Here is a 6,683-nt window from a genome sequence, read left to right as displayed (position 1 = left end):
AAAGTTCACAACGACACAAATAAAGCTGCAGAGAAAAGTAGCAGCGGTGTTAGCCGACATCGATCCGGTGTTACACCGACTGATGCAGCTGCTGTGATCCACTTATCAAGCCGTAGGTCTCTGGTTTTAGAATATTTATTTTATTTTTTATTTTTTGGTAAAAAAAAAATGTTGGTTTGTGTTCCGCAGTCATGTCAACAAAGCATCTTGTCCAGAAAGGATGTAATGTGCGTCTGGATGCTGGACGCTTTCAGGGAAAGTCCGAAAACAGAACATTGCTCTTGTTAATGTTTAACCACTGCGATAACAATGCGCTCAAGGTGTATCCTTCAGAGAAATTAACCCATGTAAGAGAAATAAATAATTGCAAGGGTAATATCACTAAAGAGAGCGTTCCTTTCTCAAAGTAACTGCCATGTGGGACAAATTATAAAAATGATACTCTGATGTCCAGTTCTCCTGAAGGCAGCATGGAGCTGCGTTGAAATGAAACACCATCGATACAGCTGCAGTTCTGTAACAGTTTGAATATTTTAGGCCACAATATTTTTGCAAGTAGTTCAAAGTTTAAACTGATATTGTTGTGAATCTTTTGCATAAACTTTACCTTTAAGCAAACGCCCCCCAAAACAATATCAACGCCCCCCTTTTGAAAATATTGCTGCCAGCGCCCCCCGTCATCTTCTCAACGCCCCCCAGGGGGCGGTACCGCCCTCGTTGAGAAACGCTAATGTAAGGCATAGTGGCAGTTAGGTTTTATTTTGTAAAAAAGTGGAACTAAGCCCAATAGTGACTTGTAAATTAGATTCATCCAGTGTGTATACCTGTGTGCACTCAGAGTGAGAAACAGGATTTATTTATATAGCAAAAACCCAGCTTTAGCTTCAGTTTGGCTACCGAATTAGCAATGTAAGCTTTAAATGAGGGCTCATAATCAAGAGGAAAAAACAAGTATTTATCATTTGAAACAAGCTCTATATGTTCTATATGGAGTTAAAATTGATTGGCTATTTCCTGGTAGCACTCTTTTATTAGAAAATACCAGTCCTTTGAGCTCAGAGATTTCTGAAGATTCAAGAAATCTTTTGATGATATTATGAACTGTAGATAATGGGATATTTAAAACCTTCCCCATTTTCCATTGAGGAACATTATTCTAAGATTGAGCTTTAATTTTATGTGGTAGTAGCTAAGAGTCATTCAAAACCTCTGGCCATGATATTTTGCAGTATTGCATGGCAGAACGTTATTTTCAAGATTTGATCAAAACAGCTACAACTTCAATATTTCTCATCATAAGATGATCTTGGTCTAAAATTCTGGTATGAAAGGCAGCAGATGATATTCATTCATGCACTAATTTTGCATCAGAACACAGCAGATCACACTTGTCTGCTGCGTAATCTAAGGAAAGTGGTATCTCACAGGGAGCTGCAGGTCTGAACAGATGAAGTACAGATACTACTTAAGGAGGATAGTCTTGTCATTTTTGAAGTGACTTTCCATCAAAAAGTTATACTTAGTATTTGATTAGCTGTGACATCAGTCATAGAGCATGTAGTATGAAGAAAAGGACAAGTCTTCCTGCAGGCTTGTCTGACGACTAGCCAAATGAGAGTGTGTTTTTTTTTTATAGGCCTAGTATTCCTTGAAGGTGTGCTCCTCCCACACAGGTGAACAAACAGTTTACCTTTCTGTGAATGTCAGTGGGACCAGCCTCTCCATCTGTCCAGTCGGGAGAAACCAGTGCAGGCGTCTCCTGCCAACACATCCTTCAGACCAACAGGTGTGGGGTGGTTGTAGCTGAAAGTCATTCACAACACATACTTCAAGTGCTACTCATTGTGCAAGATTATTGCTTAAAACTTCAGCATTGCCTGTTGTAGTCAGTTTTGTTCATCTGTTACAAAAATATATTTAGAACTGGAGCAATTTTAATGAAACTTTCAAAAGTAACCATGAAATGTACATCCTAAACTGATTAACTTTGGGATTCAATCCAATTCATGATGCTAATCAACATTAACCAACACAAAAACAGCTGTACCTAAGTCAAATTTACAGATAAGTTCAAATCTGATGTGGTAGAAGACAAGAGTCATTCACAACACGTTCTTTGCCCATGACAGAACGTTTTTTTTAGGGTTTGACCAAAAAAGCTACTACTCCGTCCCTTTTCATCATAAGATGATCTAAGTCTAATATACGTTTAAAACAAAAGTGGCACTCTTTATGTTAATAAACAAGTGAATAGTTTTCTTTAAAAAAAAAAACCTTCTTAATTAGTGTACATTAGAAAAGGTTTGTTGGTGTGTTTGAACTTTGGTGTTTCTTGTCCTTGGTAAAGAAGACCATGTTCAGGTCTCAAGCCTTCCCCTGCTGAGCTCAGACATTTGATATTTTGACAGAACATCTTCTGCTGAATTGGTAACATGGGCTTATCTTCAATATAAATTAAGAACAATTGTCACCAGTTTAATGGTTTTCCTTACTGGGGACACTTTGGTTGGTCTCTGCTGACAATGTGAACATCCCAGATCAGCTGCAGCTATGGAAATGGTGTGACGCAGACATCTAAACATCACTGTTTGGTTCATGTCAAAGTCCTGCAAAACAACTCTAATCCATCTAACACATTGTCTTTAAAACCAGAGCACTCCTCTGCTGCTAAAATACATCCATGTGGAAAAGACATCTTACTCTCTTTTAGTTCTAGGGTTTTAAATATTAGAACATAAAAAGGATATGATCTTTACTAGGTTCTAAAATTATTCTAATCTAACCTCAAGTGTACAAAAATACACAACAGATTCCACCATATTGTTATGTTATTAAATAAATGTGAAGCTAAAGCTGTAAAACTGCATCCAGCAGCTTGTATGACCTCTTTTAGCAGCAATAAAACTCAGCGGTGGTTTTCTGTAGGGTTAGAGTTTCTCTTGTGGTCGTGGATAAATTTTAGCCCACTCTTCTTACTTTTCTTGAGATTTGCAGGCATTTGGCCCCACCACAGCATTTCAATCAGGTTGAGGTTCTGGACTCTGACTGGACCATTGCCATACCCTTATTCTGTCTGTGTGTTTGCAAAATATCTCATGTACAAATGGACAGATTTTAATGAAACTTTCCAGAAACACTTCCTGGATGTACATCTAAACTGAAGAGCTTTTAGAGCCAACCCGATTCAAGATGGCTGCCACAGCCAACAGACTTTAGAAAACACAAAAATCATAGGAGATCTTTGTTTAAAACTTTGTCATTAACTCTGTGTTTTAGCAAAATATTTTATGAACTACTGACAAGTTTTACTGGAACACTCAGAAAGCAATCACTGGTTGTATATCTACAACTCGTCAACATTTGGAGCCAACCCAATTAATGATGGCTGCCGCAGCTAATCAACCTTAGCAAACACAAAAATGGCTTTTCCTAACTCACCAGTTCTACAGATACTGAGCTAAAATTTGGTCTGGCAGTAACTGAGAGCCATTTCCATGATATACTCTGAGGGCTAATACATCACTCAAGCTTTCACAATATTGCATGAAGTCACACATAATGTCATTTACAAGGTTTAGCTAAAGAGAAAATTCGTTTTACATGCCAACAGTGTTTTGCTGTGTCCAGTTGTTCCCATCGAACCACCAATCCATGTTTGTCTCAAGCACTGCTGTAGAGATCCATCATTGTGTCACCAGGCAGAGAGTTTTCCTCAGCTAATCAGGTCTAAAGGTTTTTAAAGGTGCCACCTTCCAGTCAGACCGTTAGTCAAGGGAAGAAGTTTGAAAAGTGAGTCCAGGTATCAGTTTCTTCTTCAAAGCTGGTAACTCTGCTGGCAGCACAAGAAGAATCTGATCTACCAGGCCTAAACCATGCCAGAAAACTGATACTGTGCCATAAAAAGGTGTTAACACTGCCTGAGGTCCACATCGGTCCAGGACCTCTGTTGGAGGATTACACAACACAACTGTTAGACTGGGGTAAAGATATAGCCAGAGCTGCTGCATCCAATCAGAAAGATGTTCAATCTGAATGTGGAACACTGTTTTTTACTGATTCAATTCACTTCTACCACTTGTACTGAGGTGGAGACTGCTGAAAGTGAAGAAACATTTTCAATTGTGAGAAAACTGGGAAAAACCCACAAACACATCACAGATTCCATCCTTGCACTTTATATTCATTTTGGTTTGCAAGTGGTCAGCTCAGACTGATAGGATTCACACCTTGTAGTAATTGGGTACCCCAAGATGTTTTGCGATCAGATGTAAATGACCCTGAATGTATGCAGGTACACAAACAGCCACGTCACACAGTGAGCAACAACCAGGTCACCTGGTTTATTTATTATTTTGACTTAACACGGTTCAGAGCCATTTGAGTCACATTTTTGTAGTTCTCTCTTGATAAGCACAGTTACATAACAATCACAATATAGGAAAAATAAAGTCACATTAACATTAATGTCACTTTACAGAGCTCAGTGTGAGAGCACAGACTGAAGATTTAAACCTGCAAAAGTCCACCGTGCATTGACAGCTGTCAGCTTCACTGTGAATGTAACATCAGCTGAGTATTTCATGAGGTAACTATAAGTCAACATTTAACTTGTACTGAGACAATCCTGTAGGGATGATTTTCTTCTTCTGGTTTCATTGGATCCAGTTTTTTATATATACTGATAGAAATAACTCTGCTCCCTGGGTGGGGTCACATCAGCTCAGTTGAAGTCCTATAGCTTGACTCAAGACGGATTGTGTTCAGACTACCAAACATGTGGATAAAAGGATCCAGGCCACCACTGAAGGTGGTCTAAGTGAAGATGTTTTTGAAGTGCAATGAAGCCATTCAAACCTGTCTTTATTTGTCCATCTGTTCACAAAACATCTCATGAACCAATGAACAGATTTATTCATTTAAAATTCTGGCATGAAAGATAGTGGGTGATATACATTCCTCAAGGAGCGCTAGACCTTTGCTTTAGATTTGTCTTCATTAGAATGACAGATCGTGCAGACTGTAAAGGTTAATGTAAGTCCCAGAAGAGTAAAAAAAGAAAGGTATCTGATTAATTTCTTACAGTATTTGTCAGGACTTGCATGGGATGGGCTAAAGTCTAAAATAAAAGCAGATGAGTAATGTGACTGGCAGCGCTCCATCTACACCACCAGATATCAGGGTGGTGTCCAAGAATGATCCCTGGACAGGGCACAGTCTGTTCCTGTAGTTAAACACTGCGCTCTGTGTATGTGTGTGTGTGTGTGGTGTGCATGTGTATCTTCACAGCCCCACAACTTCAGGAAAAGTGCCAGGAACAGCACAAGGACCTGCTCATGGCTTCTGTTGACCTCTCCAAAGCCTTCGACACTATGAAGCGAGATCTTCTGTGGGACATTAAACTGAATGGTCATCAAAGAGATAACAGAATTACAAAAATATCAGTGATGCCTTCAGTCTGTGACACCATCTGAATCATTTGTGCTGAATAAACCCGGAATGCAGACATCTTTTTAAACAAAAACTACATTTATTTACAAAAAGGAAAAGGAAAAACAAAAAGCTGACGTGGCAGCAAATGAAACAAAACCTTACTATTGAATACAAGGAGCAGGATGAACAAACAGAAACAGAGATACCATACCTAAATGCAGGGGAAACCAAACACAGAATGAATGAGCCAGCCTGTAGTGGAAGTTAAAGAACCGATAATAAAGGCAGAGGCTGATGAGGAAGTGGACACAAGTGACTGATTGGTAACTCGGGACAGGCTAAGGTGGGCGTGGCAGGCTGACTGGGGGAAAACTGAACTGTTGGCGGTTTAATAGTGACACAGGAAACTGTTACGAACCGCTACACTACCCCTGCTCGTTCTTCTCTTTTTCTTTCAAAAATAAATTTACGGGAGAGTAGAGTCGCAACAAAATAAAAAAAGCAATGAAAAGGAAAAAAAGACAAGAAAAAAAACGGGCACCTGACGGAACACACTGTGGGTGAGGGCTTACCTTAGATGTCCGATCTGTTTCTCAACCAGCTGACATCCTTAAAAGGGCGAGCCCGCACGATCCTTCGTCCGTCAGACGATTTGTCCAATTGTCTACATATATATATATATATATATATATATATATATATATATATATATATATAAGTATCTTCTAACCGTTTTCCCCTCTTTTCTAAAAACAAAACGCTTCACTTGTGATTCCGTGGGTGGTCGGTCTTAGCAGGCGTGTAAACTCCCCGGTGCTAAAAATCCGTTAGCGTCCAGGCGGTTTATCCAAAATCTCCAAACAAAAGGAAACAAACTTCTTCCCGGCCAAAACATCCGACGCTCCCCTCTGGGTGGATCCGTCCCGAGGTGAAGGCAGTGGTGGAGAAAGTACTCAAACACTGTACTTAAGTAAAAGTACAAATAAACAGACAAAAATGTACTCCAGTAAAAGTAGAAGTACCACCTTAACATTTTTACTTAAGTAAAAGTAAGAAAGTACTTGCTTTTAAAAATACTTAAGTATTAAAAGTAAAAGTACTTTTTTTTTCATTCAACCTTTATTTATACAGGTTAGTCTCGTTGAGCCACGTGGACTCATTTGCAAGAGAGACCTGATTTCTAATAAAATACTATACTTAATAAAATCTAATACTTGCTGAATATATTACCTAATGTCTACAATATCATTAAG

At 39.0% G+C, this 6,683-nt stretch overlaps 1 long non-coding RNA gene across 1 annotated transcript in view; it reads right to left on the bottom strand.

Moving 5' to 3' along the window:
• Positions 1-3,754, bottom strand: part of LOC119616624 — a 14,263-nt gene extending 10,509 nt beyond the window's left edge. The window contains exons 1-2 of the long non-coding RNA XR_005232583.1: positions 3,601-3,754; positions 1,691-1,803 (exon numbers count right to left, since the gene is read on the bottom strand). This is a non-coding gene — a long non-coding RNA (uncharacterized LOC119616624). The remainder of the gene's footprint in view (positions 1-1,690; positions 1,804-3,600) is intronic.
• Positions 3,755-6,683: the final 2,929 nt, after the last annotated feature.

Source organism: Kryptolebias marmoratus, linkage group LG21 (genome assembly GCF_001649575.2).
Source record: "Kryptolebias marmoratus isolate JLee-2015 linkage group LG21, ASM164957v2, whole genome shotgun sequence".
NCBI lineage: Eukaryota > Metazoa > Chordata > Actinopteri > Cyprinodontiformes > Rivulidae > Kryptolebias > Kryptolebias marmoratus.
This window is presented reverse-complemented; position numbering and strand designations above follow the sequence as displayed.